Source organism: Ranitomeya variabilis, chromosome 1, assembly GCF_051348905.1.
Source record: "Ranitomeya variabilis isolate aRanVar5 chromosome 1, aRanVar5.hap1, whole genome shotgun sequence".
Taxonomy (NCBI): Eukaryota; Metazoa; Chordata; class Amphibia; order Anura; family Dendrobatidae; genus Ranitomeya; species Ranitomeya variabilis.
Genome location: NC_135232.1, coordinates 1,053,721,850 through 1,053,738,484, shown reverse-complemented (window position 1 = coordinate 1,053,738,484; position 16,635 = coordinate 1,053,721,850). Strand labels below are relative to the sequence as shown.

Here is a 16,635-nt window from a genome sequence, read left to right as displayed (position 1 = left end):
CATAACTAATTTTACACGTAATTTCCCTCACGTAATCTCTGGTCCTCCCAAGACCTCCTCCTCTCCTCCACACTTATTTGCTCCTCACCTAATCGCCTCCAAGACTTCTCCTGAATATTCCCCATCCTCTGGAATTCTGTACCCTAACACGTCCAATCCAGCACATTCAGATCCTGCAGACGGAACCTGAAAACCCACCTCTTCAAGAAAACTTACAGCCCGCAATGACCCCACTGCCTCCTCACCACTACCGGAGCTACCCCCTCACCAACACCGGAGCTGCTGCAACCCCCCAACCTACTGTCTCCTTCCGCACCATCCTGTAGAATGTCAGCCCGCAAGGGCAGGGTCCTCTCCCCTCTGTATCAGTCTGCCATTGTTAGTTTGCTTATTGTAAGTGATATCTTTAGTTTGTATGTAACCATTTCTCATGTACAGCACCATGGAATCAATGGTGCTATATAAATAATAATAATAATAATAATAATAATAAAAAGTTTATAACGTAGAGCCATAAAAATAATTCAGCTTTGATGGAATGGTCTGCAGGTGTCATGTTTGGAATTTATCTAGATGTATGGTGAGCACCTTGAACCCACAGGTGCTTCATAGTATTTTACAATATTGACCTGTAAAAATGAAAAAAATATATATTTTTCCCACAAAAATGTTTTTTAGCACCAAATAGTTTTATTTTTACAAAGATATCAGGACAAAATGGACCTCAAAATTTGTTGTGTAATTTCTCCTGAGTACACAGATATCCCATATGTGGTCGAAAACTACTTTTGAGGCACAATGCAAAGCTCAGAAGGGAAGGAGTGCCATATTGGAGTTCAGATTTTGCAGGACTGGTTTGAGGGTGCCATGTTACATTGGCAGAGCCTCTGAGGTGTCAGAACAGCAGAAGCCCAATAAGTGACCCATTTTACAAACTACACCTCTCAATGAATTCATCTAGGGGTTCAGTGATTATATTGACATCACATGTGTCACAGAATTTTATATCATTGGCCAGTGAAGAAAAAATAATTCAATTTTTACCACCAAAATTTTGCTTTAGCCACAGATTTTATATTTTTACACTGACAAATGGGTAAAAGTGGCACCGGAATTTGTCCAACTTCTGCTGAATGAAGAAATACCCCATATGTGGCTGTACAGTACTGCTTAGCCATAAGGCGAGACTTGGCAAGGACAGAGTGCTACTTGCCTTCTGGAGCGTAGGTTTTCCTAGAATAGTTTGTGGACTCCATATAAAGAGCCCCTAAGTGCTAGAAAAGTAGAATCCCTCCTCAAGTGACCCAATTTTGGAAATTATACCCTGTTGGGAATTTATCTACAGGTGTAGTGATGATTTTGACTCCATGGGTGTTTTCCAAAAACATGCAGCAGTGGATTTTGCTGAGTGAAAATTGTAAACTGTCATTGTAGTGCCCAGTACGTTGCAGTGACCAGCACGTTGTAGTGCCCAGTATGTGGTAGTGCACAGCTCATTCTTCTGGAAACATGCACCCATATGTTAAGGCGACAGAAATGCCAAACATGTGGATGCTGAATGTGGTTTAAAAAAATTGTCAGTAAAAGTGGTACCACGGCACTCCTATATACAGTACACAAGTAGGATCCTACACTCTCGAACCTCTCCAATCCATCCTTAACTCTGCTGCCCAACTAATTCATCTCTCTCCTCGCTATTACTCCGCTTCTCCCCTCTGTAAATCTCTTCACTGGCTCCCATTCCCTCAGCGTATCTAGTTCAAATTACTAATAATGACCTACAAAGCCAGCCATAACCTGTCTCATCCATATATCTCTGACCTAATCTCCCAATATCTTCCATCACATAATCTCCAGTCCTCCCAAAACCTCCTTCTCCCCTCCACACTTATTCGCCCCTCACCTAATCGCCTCCAAGACTTCTCCCAAATATCCCCCATCCTCTGAAATTCTGTGACCCAACACATCTGACTATCAAACACAGTCAGATGCTTCAGACGGAACCTGAAAACCCACCTCTTCAAGAAAACCTACAGCCTGCAATGACCGGCTGCCTCCTTACCACCACTGGAGCTACCTCCTCACCAACACCGGAGATGCCGCAACCCCCCAACCTATTGTCTCCTTCCTCACCATCTTGTAGAATGTAAGCCCACAAGAGCAGGGTCCTCTCCCTTCTGTATCAGTCTGTTATTGTTAGTTTGCTTGCTGTAAGGCTGCTTTCACACATCAGGTTTTTTGTTTCAGGCTAAATCCGGCTCTTTAGAGAAAAACCGAAACCGGAAAAAATAAAAACCGGAACCGTTTTTTCCCCCATTAACTTGTATTAGCGCCGGATCGCGCTGCATGGCCCAGCGTTCCTTCTGTTTTTTGTCCGGATCCGGCTAAAATTCCAATTCCAGCTTCTGAAAAAAAAGTCTACTGCAATGTTTTTTGTCTCCGGCGAAAAAGCCTGAAGCGCCGGATCCGGCGCTTCCGCCTGTTTGCTACAATGAAAGCCTATGGGAGCCGGAAAGTGCCGGATCTGGAAAAAGGCGGATCCAGCGACCTGATCCGGTTTTTTAAACTGAGCAATTTTTTTTTTATCCAATAATCTAGATAGGCTAGCCGGATCCGTCAAAAAAACAGATCCGTCGCATCAGTTTTTCACAATCTGCGCCGGATCCAGTTTTTCCAACACTCGCCGGATTTAGCCTGACACTGAAAACCTGATGTGTGAAAGTAGCCTAAGTGATGTCTGTAATTTGTATGTAATCCCTCTTCTTGTACAGCACCATGGAATCAATGGTGCTATATAAATAAATAATAATAATCTCCTGTGAAGTAGTGAAAAAAACTTGGCACTCGTAGTAAGTCAGAGTACATTTAGATTTTATTTAAAGTGCAGGTAATCCTATAAGTTGAACATGTTTCAGTCAAGTGACCTTCATCAGTATAACAGATTGCAAAAGACAGAACGTATATGCTAATGCTGTGGTTGAGCAGTAAGCACTGCAATGGCAGGAAGCATTGATAAATAGGGTGTTCATGTAGAGGCAAAATATCAGTAAAAGTGGTACCACACCACTCCTATATACAGTGAACAAGTTGGATTTTTTTCCCCTGTGAAGTAGTGTTAAAAGCTTAGCACTCATAGTAAATCAGAGAATATTCAGATTATATTTAAAGTGCAGGCAATCCAAAAAAATTAAGATGTTTCGATCAGGTGACCTTCATCAGTATAACAGATTGCAAAAGTTAGAACATATATACTAATGCTGCTTAAACACTGCAATGGCAGGAAGCGCAAAGGAAGGCACGAAGAACAGCCCCCTCCGTCTGCCTGCCTTCTAAGGCTGGGGTCACACATGCGTGTTTTACGTACGTAAGAGCGCAAAAACTACGTACGTAAAACTCGCATTACATACGGCACAATGCTTCTCAATGGGGCTGCTCCTATTAGCCGTATATTACGGTTCAGTATTATACGGCGTTCTACGGCCGTACAAAATCGCAGCATGCTGCGTTTGTCAGCGTATTGCGCAAATAATACGCCAATGAAAGTCTATGGGGGCGAGAAAAATACGGATTCCACACGGACCAGCAGTGTGACTTGCGAGAAATACGCAGCGCTGTTAGTGAAAAGTCGGTAATTCAATTGCCGGCTTTTCATTTCTCCTGCACAAACCCGACAGGATATGAGACGTGGTTTACATACAGTAAACCATCTCATATCCCCTTTTTTTTTGCATATTCCACACTACTAATGTTAGTAGTGTGTATGTGCAAAATTTCAGCGCTGTAGCTGCTGAAATAAAGGGTTAAATGGCGGAAAAAATTGGCGTGGGCTCCCGCGCAATTTTCTCCGCCAGAGCGGTAAAGCCAGTGACTGAGGGCAGATATTAATAGCCAGGAGAGGGTCCATGGTTATTGGCCCCCCCGTGGCTACAAACATCTGCCCCCAGCCACCCCAGAAAAGGCACATCTGGAAGATGCGCCTATTCTGGCACTTGGCCACTCTCTTCCCACTCCCTGTAGCGGTGGGATATGGGGTAATGAAGGGTTAATGCCACCTTGCTATTGGAAGGTGACATTAAGCCAGATTAATAATGGAGAGGCGTCAATTATGACACCTCTCCATTATTAATCCAATTGTAGGAAAGGGTTAAAAAACACACACACACATGATTGAAAAGTATTTTAATGAAATAAACACAGCGGTTGTTGTAATAATTTATTGTTCTCTCAAATCCATTTGCAGTCCCTCGCTTGGCAACATAATAAACGCACAAGATACATACCTTCTGATGTACTGTCAGGTCCAACGATGTAATCCATCTGAAGGGGTTAACTAATATTACAGGCAGGAGCCCTGCAAATGCAGCTGTGCTTGTGCTTGTAATTCCCCGGCGAATGAAGGAAATGTAGGTCATTGACCTACATTTCCTTCAGTCGCGGTGATGCGCCCCCTGGTGGATGTCCTCATATGACCTGGAGCGTGGGAAAAAGTTCCCAGGCTGCAGTTCATGAGAACATCCACCAGAGGGCGCCTCACCGCGAATGAATGAAATGTAGGTCAATGACCTACATTTCATTCATTCGCCGGGGATTACAGGCACGGAGCACCGCTGCATTTAGCAGGGCTCCTGCCTGTAATATTAGTTAACCCCTTCAGATGGATTACATCGTTGGACCTGACAGTACATCAGAAGGTATGTATCTTGTGCGTTTATTATGTTGCCAAGCGAGGGACTGCAAATGGATTTGAGAGAACAATAAATTATTACAACAACCGCTGTGTTTATTTCATTAAAATACTTTTCAATCATGTGTGTGTGTGTTTTTTAACCCTTTCCTACAATTGGATTAATAATGGAGAGGTGTCATAATTGACGCCTCTCCATCATTAATCTGGCTTAATGTCACCTTCCAATAGCAAGGTGGCATTAACCCTTCATTACCCCATATCCCACCGCTACAGGGAGTGGGAAGAGAGTGGCCAAGTGCCAGAATAGGCGCATCTTCCAGATGTGCCTTTTCTGGGGTGGCTGGGGGCAGATGGTTTTAGCCACGGGGGGGCCAATAACCATGGACCCTCTCCTGGCTATTAATATCTGCCCTCAGTCACTGGCTTTACCGCTCTGGCGGAGAAAATTGCGCGGGAGCCCACGCCAATTTTTTCCGCCATTTAACCCTTTATTTTAGCAGCTACAGCGCAGAAATTTTGCACATACACACTACTAACATTAGTAGTGTGGAATATGCAAAAAAAAGGGGGATATGAGATGGTTTACTGTATGTAAACCATGTCTCATATCCTGTCGGGTTTGTGCAGGAGAAATGAAAAGCCGGCAATTGAATTACCGGCTGTTCACAGATATCGCGCTGATTGAAATCTAAATACAGAATATATATATATGTGTCACAATGACATATATATATATATATATATATATATATATATATACTGTATATATGTTTTCCCGAACATTTGAGCACATAAATCCATTAGATGTCGGTTTTGCAAGCCTGCGCGAAAATCTCGCAGTACGGATGCCATACGGATTACATACGGAGGATGCCATGCGCAAAATACGCTGACACACCCTGACTACGGATCACTATTTTGGGAACATTTCTCCGTATTACGGCCGTAGTACGGACGTATAATACGTGGCGTATTGTCTTACGCCATGTGTGACCCCAGCCACAATGCTGTGATCGATATCAATTGCAGCATTTAGTGGGTTAAACTGCCAGGAGTAGTGGCAAGCACTGCTCCTGGCAGTGAGTGCCAGGTGTTAGCTGTCATATCAGCCTCCAATGCATGGGAGATCGCCATGACGAATATATACTTCATCAGTCGGAAAGTACTTCCCAACCATGACGTAAATATACTTCAAATATCGGCAAGGGGTTAAGTCCACATCAATCGTGTCTAATTCTTATCAGTGAACATAATCTAGAAAGAAATGCTTTCCATGATATAGTATCCAGATTTTTCTTTGTATAGTCCTCATAACTGAGTATAAATACCTGAAAACTTTTACAGACTACCGTATTTTCTGGTGTATAAGACGACTGGGCGTATAAGACGACCCCCAACTTTTCCATATAACATATGGAGTTTGGGATATACTCGCCGTATAAGACGGGGGTTATCTTATACACCCAGTCATCTTATACGGCGTGTGCGGTCCGGATGGTTCCCAGGGTCTGGAGGAGAGGAGACTCTCCATAAACATATTCATATAAAAAAAGAATTAAAAAATATGGGATATACTTACCCTCCGACGGCCCCCGGCTTTCAGCGGTGCAAGTGGCGGCCTCTGTTCCTAACGATGCATTGAGCGAAGGACCTTAGATGACGTCGCGGTCGCGTTAAAACATTAGTATTCTTGTTTCTAAATGATTATGAACTTGTTTTTTTTGCATCATTTGAGGTCTGCAAGCAATGTATTTTTTTGTTATTTTGACTATTTCTCACTTTCATAAAATAAATTCAAAATTTATTGCTTGGAACTTCGGAGACATGTTGTCAGTAGTTTATAGAATAAAAGAACAATTTACATTTTACTCAAAAATATACCTATAAAGAGAAAAATCAGACAATCTGAAAATTTTGCAGTGGTCTCTTAATTTTTTGCCAGAGCTGTATATGGTATAGGGTTCCTGCCATTCTGATTAGGAGATTTCCTGAGGTCTCAGATCCATGTTGGCGGCTTGGAGGAATAGGGGGGGCAAAGTCACATATGTGGAGGCCTTATTCAGCACTTGAAGCCGTCTGTTAAGGGGTTATTTGAGTAATCCAAGAAGTAGTGGGGGATGTCCTCCCAAAGTGTCCTGCTGATGCACTTTATGTTTTCTGTGACTAGACTTGGATATAAAAAATCCCTCCTATGTGACCTCCTACAAGCAGCCAAAACAGCTATTCTTCGTAATTGGAGATCGACTGCCCTCCTTTATCAGAGGAATGGTTTGCGGAAGTTTCAATGAACCAACGAATGGGGGAATTATTGTCTCAATCTGTTGGAGAGATAGCACGCAAGTCAGTAACTGGTTTGACTGGGAGAACTTTCATTCCTCAGGAATATACTGAGATGAACACAAGACGTAAACCCATTTGCAGCACACTACTGTACATTCCATTGTAACTTTGTATTACCATCAATAACTTGGCTTCCTTGGCGTCTCGAGATTATTATTATTTTATTTTTCACAGTGGTTTCGTCTCTGATGTCCTACCATTAAACTCTTTTTTATTTTGTGGATTCTATGATCCAGAATACTCTCCAATATTGTTCCAAAGATATAACTACAAGTTGTTCCTACTACAATGTTGCTGTTTAATTTGTTAATTGGAAGTGTTCGATTTAATGATTCTTTTCTCAATCCATTAAGTTGTATCTTTCTTTTGAAAATCAATAAACCTTTCATTCGAAAAGAAATGCCCCAATGGTATCAATTTACTTTAAACAACCACAGAGATTATAAAACGTTGATAAGCACTCATCAGTAAAAAACCCATAATAGATCTCTATGACATTAATTTTTGGTAAATTGTATTAACCTTTTAAAAATTATATAGATCTAATAATCGTCATTAAATAAAATTTGCTACCATTGTACCCAGTAACTCTGAAGTCAGTAAGTAAGGGTACCGTCACACAGTGGCATTTTCATCGCTACGACGGCACGATTCGTGACATTGCAGCGTCGTATGATTATCGCTCCAGCGTCGTAGACTGCGGTCACACGTTGCAATACATGGCGCTGGAGCGATAATTTCATGACGTATTTGCGATGTAGAAGCCGTTGGTTACTGTGCGCACATCGTATACAACCTGTGTCACACGATGCAATCATGCCGCCACAGCGGGACACTAGACGACGAAAGAAAGTTTCAAACGATCTGCTACGACGTACGATTCTCAGCGGGGTTCCGGATCGCAGTAGCGTGTCAGACACAACGATATCGTAACGATATCGCTAGAACGTCACGAATCGTGCCGTCGTAGCGATGAAAATGGCACTGTGTGACGGTACCCTAAGACATGTAATTCACACAGACAGGTTCCCTGGAGAGTCACATTGAGGAGTTAAAGAACCATGAAATGCATCATGTTTATTTAATCTTTTCAAGTTCTTTAGATTTTGTGCCAAGATGGTATAGAAGCGTACATCTTTAATGATTTATGTGTTTTTCTTTATTGCTTGTTTTTTTTCCAGCAAGGTTCCTGATAAAATATGTAGGGTATCTTTAACGCTTTAACAAGATAAATTACACCACATGGGAAAAATATGTCTCACTATTATTAAAAGCATCTAAATATTTTGCAGTCAGAAATAATAAAGCTCCCACAAACTCTAAAGAAATCAATATCCCTAAATTTACACAACGGGAATCTTTGAAGTGAGTGAAAACAATAAACGATATTAACCCCTTGGAAGGAGAGGATTCTTTTACTTCTCTCCTTCCAAGAGCCATAGGATTAATATAGCTATATTGAGAGCTTGTGTTTCAGTAGAACGAGTGGTAATTTTTGAATGACACCATTTATTTTAACATATAATGTACTGAAAAGTTGGACATAATTTTATGTGTGGTTGAACTGAAAAAAATCTTTTGTTATTCTTCTATTCTAAAAACTGAAAGGAAACAGAAACCAGGCGAACCGCATAATCAGGGCCGCCCTGGAGGTGAAGGGGGGCCCCTGCAGGGTGGCTAACACTGAGGGCAATTTGGCCTGTTTATCTGGCCCCAAGGCTCCTGGGGGCCCCTGGCCAGATTGCCCTCATGTGCGGCGGGCAGTGAGTGATCCCTGCAGCTCCGCTGCCTACAGGACAAAATTCTGCTTCCTGCTGCACTTCCTGTCACGTGGCTGGATGATGTAATTATTCAGCACGCTTCTGTGTCAGAGAGAGGAAACTGCCGGTGATGAAGATTCTGCAGGGAACATGCAGAGAGGTGAGTGGTGCTCTGTGTGAGTGTGTGTGTGTGTGCACCGTGGCTGCCGGGAGCATGTAAAGAAGTGAGTGGTGCTCATTGTGTTTGTGTGTGTGGAGGTAAGGGGTGGTGTGTGTGTGTGTGTGTGTGTGTGTGTGTGTGTGTGTGGTGGAAATAGCAATGATGTGGGTGGTGGGAGAGAAGGCAATGATGGGGAGGTGAGGGAGGAGGCAATGAAGTAGGTGGTTGAATGGGCAATGATGTAGGTGGTTGAATGGGCAATGATGGGGTGGTGGAAAGTGCAATGATGGGGTGGTGGAAAGGGCAATGATGAGGGTGGTGGGGTAGAAGGCAATGATGATGGGGTAGAAAGGACAATGATGGTGGTGGTGGTGAAAAGGGCAATCATGGGGTAGTGGGGGAGAAGGCAATATGGAGGTGATGGAAATGACAATTATGGAGTGGTGGGGGAGAACAATAATTTGTGTTTTGGAAATGGAAATGATTGGGATGGTGGAGAGGAAATAATGGAGGTGGTGGAGAGCGCAATGATGGGGTGGGGGAGAAGATGATGGGAGTGGTGGGGGAGAACAATGATTGGGGTGTTGGAGAGGTAAATGATGGAGGTGGTGGGGAGAAGGCAATGATGGAGGTGGTGGAAAGGGCAATGATGAGGGTGGTGGAGGAGAAGGAAGTGATGAAGGTGGTGTAAAGGACAACGATGGGGGGTGGGGGAGAACAATGATGGGAGTAGAGGGCAATGATTGGAGTGGTGGAGAGGGCAATAATGGGGGTGGTGGGAGAACAATGATGGATGAGGGGGATTGGGATGCTAGTAAGGGGGACTTAAAATGGACTTATGAACAGGAGGAGGGGAGGAGGACAATAGATATGGATGTAAAATGAATTGAGTGGTGGAGGAGGGTGCAAAGCCCCTGATAGCTTCCACCCTCATCCAACAATTCATTGTGATGCTATCGGGGACTTAAAATTTATTGGGGAGAGGAGGCGGTAAGGTGCCCAGGACACTTTATAAAGAATTGAAAGGTGGGAGAAGAAGCTGTCAGGAATTGTAATGTATTGGGAGATGGCGGAGGATGCTCAGTACCTGATGGCGTCTTCTCCCACCTCAAATTCATTATGATGCCATCAAGGACCTATACTGATTGGACACAGGACAGGGACTAAGGCTATGTGCACACTTTCAGGATTTGCAGGAGAAAATTCAAATCCTAATGTTTTGGCAGGAAAGACGTTCAGTAAAACACACTTATTTTTTGTCAAATCTTAGTTCAAAGAGAAATATAACTGCACCAGTAGAGGTCCTATTTCACAGTTGTAGATGTACTGTATGTTCCCCCAAATTACTGAGGATACAGCAGAAATTATCAACTGGTATACGGTGCTCAGCATGAAAACGTCACTTGTAGAATCATGTTTAAATAAGAAAATGCGGCACTCAGCACGTTGATGCTGGTTTTCCAAAGTCCTTTATTAAACCTTTAGTGGCTTAGACATGAAAATGGACGTGCATGTCAAAGAGGCATCTGGGGAGACAGGCGATGGATAAGCTGCACATGGAACGTACTTGGACATTCCAACATGACAATGATCCAAAACACAAGGCCAAGTCGACCTGTCATTGGCTACAGCAGAACAAAGTGAAGGTTCTGGAGTGGCCATCTCAGTCTCCTGACCTCAATATCATTGAGCCACTCTGGGCACTCTGGGGAGATCTCAAGTGCGCAGTTCATGCAAGACAGCCCAGGAATTTACAGAAACTTGAGGCTTTTTGACAAGAAGAGTGGGCAGCTTTACCATCTGAGAAAATAAAGAAGCTCATCCACAACTAGCACAAAAGACTTCAAGCTGTCATTGATGTTAGAGGGGGCAATACAGGGCATTAAGAAATGGGGTATGTGAACTTTTGATCAGGGTCATTTGAATGTTTTGGGTTGTCATTATGATTTAAAAATAGAACACACTGTAGTTTGACAAAAAATGGCTTCACCCAACCACTAACCATGAGTGGAGAAAATTTTTGGTGTTACCAAGAAAGCAAAAATTCTGCCGGGGTATGTAAACTTTTGAGCACAACTGTGTATATAGATAGATAGAGGGAGAGGGGGAGAGAGAGAGAGCTTTTCACCATAAAAGGAGGGGGGCTAAGACACATTTCCTGCACAGGGGCCCCAAGCTGTCAGTGTCAACCCCTGTGTATAATAATAAATGGGGTCCACTGCTTCTATGGACATCATTAATAAAACAAATCCATTTTGCACGAGTTCTATTAGTCTGTTTCTCTAAATGAAACAATCGGAATTTGCAAATGAATATATGAATGTTTAGATTTTTTAAATAATACTGACAGCTGCCCGGCAAAGAAAGACTATATTGTGACATTGCTCTCATTGATATTTAATGTTTGATCTCATTGGTATTAAATGTTTAGGTAAAATGAAGTGATTTTTATTCTGCTGTTCACATACTATCTATATTAGTATATTAGTATACAGTGCCTTGCGAAAGTATTCGGCCTCCTGGAACTTTTCAACCTTTTCATACATATCATGCTTCAAACATAAAGATACCAAATGTAACTTTTTGGTGAAGAATCAACAAGTGGAACACAATTGTGAAGTTGAACAAAATTTATTGATTATTTTCCATTTTTGTGGAAATTAAAAAACTGAAAAGTGGGGTGTGCAATATTATTCGGCCCCTTTAACTTAATACTTTGTAGCGCCACCTCTTGCTGCGATTACAGCTGCAAGTCGCTTGGGGTATGTCTCTATCAGTTTTGTACATCGAGAGCCTAAAATTCTTGCCCATTCTTCCTCGGCAAACAACTCAAGCTCAGTGAGGTTTTATGGAAATCATTTGTGAACAGCAGTTTTCAGCTCTTTCCACAGATTCTCGATTGGATTGAGGTCTGGACTTTGACTTGGCCATTCTAACACCTGGATACATTTATTTGTGAACCATTCCATTGTAGATTTTGCTTTATGTTTGGGATCATTGTCTTGTTGGAAGACAAATCTCGGTCCCGGTATAAGGTCTTTTGCAGACTCCAACAGGTTTTCTCAAGAATGGTCCTGTATTTGCCTCCATCCATCTTCCCATCAATTTTAACCATCTTCCCTGTCCCTGCTGAAGAAAAGCAGGCCCAAACCATGATGTTGCCACCACCATGCTTGACAGTGGGGATGGTGTGTTCAGGGTGATGATCTGTGTTGCCTTTACGCCAAACATATCATTTGGCATTGTTGCCAAAAATTTCGATTTTGGTTTCATCTGACCAGAGCACCTTCTTTCACATGTTTGGTGTGTCTCCCAGGTGGCTTGTTGCAAACTTTAAACAACACTTTTTATGGATATCTTTGAGAAATGGCTTTCTTCTTGCCACTCTTCCATAAAGGCCAGATTTGTGCAGTGTACGACTGATTGTTGTCCTATGGACAGACTGTCCCACCTCAGCTGTAGATCTCTGCAGTTGATCCAGAGTGATCTCTGTTCAGTCTTCTCCTTGTTTGAGATGAAAGTTTAGAGGGACGGCCGGGTCTTGGTAGATTTGCAGTAGTATGATACTCCTTCCATTTCAATATGATCGCTTGCACATTGCTCCTTGGGATGTTTAAAGTTTTGGAAATCATTTTGTATCCAAATCCAGCTTTAAACGTCTCCACAATGGTATCACGGACCTGCCTGTTGTGGTCCTTGGTCTTCATGATGCTCTCTGTGCTTCAAACAGAACCCTGAGACTATCACAGAGCAGGTGCATTTATACGGAGACTTGATTACACACAGGTGGATTATATTTATCATCATTAGGCATTTATTACAACATTGGATCATTCAGAGATCCACAATGAACCACAATAATATTGCACGCCCCACTTTTCAGTTTTTGAATTTCCACAAAAATTTAAAATAACCAATAAATTTTGTTCAACTTCACAATTGTGTTCCACTTGTTGTTGATTCTTCACCAAAAATTTACATTTGGTATCTTTATGTTTGAAGCATGATATGTGGGAAAAGGTTAAAAAGTTCCAGGGGGTGAATACTTTCGCCAAGCACTATAAGTAAAAGTGTATTCCTTATCTATCTAATACTACTACTTTCAGTATACTTAAATTATGCTCAGATACTAAGTTGTCTTTGTTGGTACTGTTTATGATTCATCGCTTTATTGTGTTTTTTATAAGTGGAAGATGCTTGACATATTCGTACCAATCCATGTTAGGTTCCCGATTACCTTTTGTGTATTACAGAATGAGCCAGGAAAAACTGGTTTCAGAGCTAATCATGTGTTTCGCTATTGGAACAGGTTTGGCATCCTACATTGGTTAATTTTAAATATGAATTCTTTAGGGACAAGGTTCTCAACCCGTAGCTCAGGGTATCTGCTAGCTAAGTGTAGTAGCGCTGGGTTTAGCGGACACTCATGAATAGGACAAAGTGGAAGAGGAGGTTGAACCATAAAAAAGGCTGTTAGCCATTAGTAGCGGTCCTGCAGCTGCCTCCTCCTCCTTTCTAGTGACGTCAACGCTATCAGCTGTATCCACCAGCTCCTCGGCTTGTTACGCGCCATCTTCCTCAGCAATGCAGGCCTCCTCCTATCACTTTCAGGCTGTCTGTTCCCAACTGCATATTAACCCCTTCATGACCGTGGGATTTTTCGTTTTTCCGTGTTCGTTTTTCACTCCCCTCCTTCCCAGAGCCATAACTTTTTTATTTTTCCGTCAATTTGGCCATGTGAGAGCTTCTTTTTTGTGGGACGAGTTGTACTTTTGAACGACATCATTGGTTTTACCATGTCGTTGTACTAGAAAACGGGAAAAAAATTCCAAGTGCGGTGAAATTGCAAAAAAAAGTGCAATCCCACACTTGTTTTTTGCTTGGCTTTTTTGCTAGGTTCACTAAATGCTAAAACTGACCTGCCATTATGATTCTCCAGGTCATTACGAGTTCATAGACACCTAACATGACTAGGTTATTTTTTACCTAAGTGGTGAAAAACAAATTCCAAAGTTTGCTAAAAAAAAAAAAAAAAAAAAAAAAAAGCGCCATTTTCCGATACTCGTAGCGTCTCCGTTTTTCATGATCTGGGGTCGGTTGAGGGCTTATTTTTTGCATGCCGAGCTGGCGATTTTAATGATACCAATTCGGTGCAGATGCGTTCTTTTGATCGCCCGTTATTGCATTTTAATGCAATGTCGCGGCGACCAAAAAAACGTAATTCTGGCGTTTAGATTTTTTTTCTTGTTACGCCATTTAGCGATCAGGTTAATGATTTTATTTTATTGATAGATCGGGCGATTCTGAACATGGCGATACCAAATATGTGTAGATTTGATTTTTTTTTTATTGATTTATTTTGATTGGGGCGAAAGGGGGGTGATTTAAACTTTTATATGTTTTTTATTTTTTTCACTTTTTTTCACTTTTTTTTTAACTTTTGCCATGCTTCAATAGCCTCCATGGGAGGCTAGAAGAAGGCACAGCACGATCGCCTCTGCTACATAGTCTAACTCCAGGTCTTCCAGGGCGACATGACAACCCTCCTTCTACTGTGATGTGAAACTGATCAGTGCAAGCTGAAGCTGTCAATTAACCTGGGTAGACTGATACTGAATACACTTGGACTCATTTGCTATTCCATTCATTAACTCTGTGGCTCATCCTAATATTAGGCAACTACAGCAATTCTAATATGAATTCTGAAAATACATACATTTGATAATGTACACAGATTATATTATGAAATTTGGTGAAAGATATGCTAAAAATGTGGCTATTCCAAAAATGCATTTACAAAATAAAAGTTTATATATTTTTTTAAGCAAGGCCTATCCTTATGTTTACAAAATCAATTAATTTTAGCAATCAAAGAAACTTTCATGTCATCTCATGATAAAACTTTTTCAATAACAATTTACTTTTACATTTTTTTCTAACAATAATTTCATTTTGAAAATTCTTAACGATACATGATATTAAAAAACAACTACATTTGTCTTTAAAAATATTGCATTTAAACCTCTTGTGATTTTCATCTTTGTATTTCATCTTTGTCTTATGAGATTGTATGTCCGCCTATGTGTGTTTTCTGACAATCATTATATGATAAACATCTGAGACAGCAAATGAAACAATTTTATCTATTGGTAACAGCTATACAATTGATGAACAAAGCTATTAGAGAATGTTCAGACATGGTGGAAAATGTGATTATACGTACAAAGCCACTTCAAATCTCAGGAAAAAATACATGTGATGTGTTGTATTGCAAAGGTTGCTATACACTGCAAAAATTTGTAAGGAAATTAAAAGATGTTTTATGCTATTAAGTTTCTTCAGGCCATTGGCTAAATACAAATAATAAAATCCGCATAAGGCCGGGGTTACACTTGCGAGTGCAATTCGAGAAACTTGCGCGAGTCTCTCTCCTCAATACCCGGCACTGCCGCAGGCACTCAGGACCGGAGAGTGTGGCTGCATGTATTTCTATGCAGCTGAACGCTCCAGTCCCGAGTGCCGGGTATTGAGGTGAGAGACTTGCGCGAGTTTCTTGCATTGCAGTCGCAAGTGGACCCTGGCTTTAGTCACCTTCTCCTTCTCCAGTGATGGTTCCCTGCCCTTGGTGACTGTTTACAGGCTGCAACACTGATGTCACAACTAGAGATGGATGGACCATGAATGTTCAGATCCGGCGGTTTAGGCTAATCAGTTAAAAAGAAGTTCGGATTTGGATACCAGAACAGTACCCAGTCCCAGATCTGGACCCCATTCACTTGAATTGGGGTGGCAAACACTGCCTCTGATCGGCAGTAAAATCAATACCGCCAGTCAGACAGCTGCGGTTCCCATGCTGTCAAATGACAGCATTGAGCCCACAGCTGTGATCAGATGTAAAACGTTTACCTCCGGCCACTGGCGCCGGCTGATGGAACTACTGCTCCCATCAGCCTATGCCTGCTGCCACTAATAACAGGAAGAGCAGGCAGTGGTGGATGGGAGTATTTATTAGCCGACGCCTGCGCTTTAAAATACATTTTCTTTAAAAAAGGAGTGGGTTCTCCTGTATTTTTGATAGCCAGCCAGGCAAAATTGACAGCTGCGAGCTGCAGCTGTCAGCTGTCAGCTTTAGCAAGGTCGGTTATCAACAACTGGGGGGTCCCAACACAGTTTTTTTTGTTGTTTTTTTTTAAATACAGTATTTAAATAAATAATTTAAAAAAACAGTGTGGGCTCCTCCCTATTTTTGGCAACCAGCCAAGCTAAAGCAGACAACTGGAGGCTAGTATACTAAGGCTGGCAAGGGGCTGATCACAGCTGTGGGCTTAGGCTGTCATTTGACAGCATGGGAACCATGGCTGCTTGACCGGCGGTAATGATTTTATTGCTGATCAGAGGCAGTGTTTGTCGCGCTGTCATGCACAAGACAGCACAAGAAACACCCAGTGTTTGGGGGACCGAAGTCAAACAGTAATACGGACTTACTGTTGAAGTCTGTGTTCGGAGTCCGTAACCAAACAGTAGGTGTTCTGTACAGGAGCCGAAATTTATTTTTTGGGTTCGCCCATCTCTAGTCACAACTAAAGTGCGCATGACCACTGCAGGCAATCACTAAACTTCACATCTCTCATAAGTGTGGAGTGAATATTAATTACAACGACAGGGACCGTGGAGACATGCATACAATG

At 41.9% G+C, this 16,635-nt stretch overlaps 1 protein-coding gene across 2 annotated transcripts in view; it reads right to left on the bottom strand.

Annotated features, from left to right (window-relative positions):
• CORIN (corin, serine peptidase) overlaps nucleotides 1-16,635 on the bottom strand; it is a 450,167-nt gene that overhangs the window by 383,771 nt on the left and 49,761 nt on the right. The gene's annotated exons all lie outside the window — the stretch shown is intronic.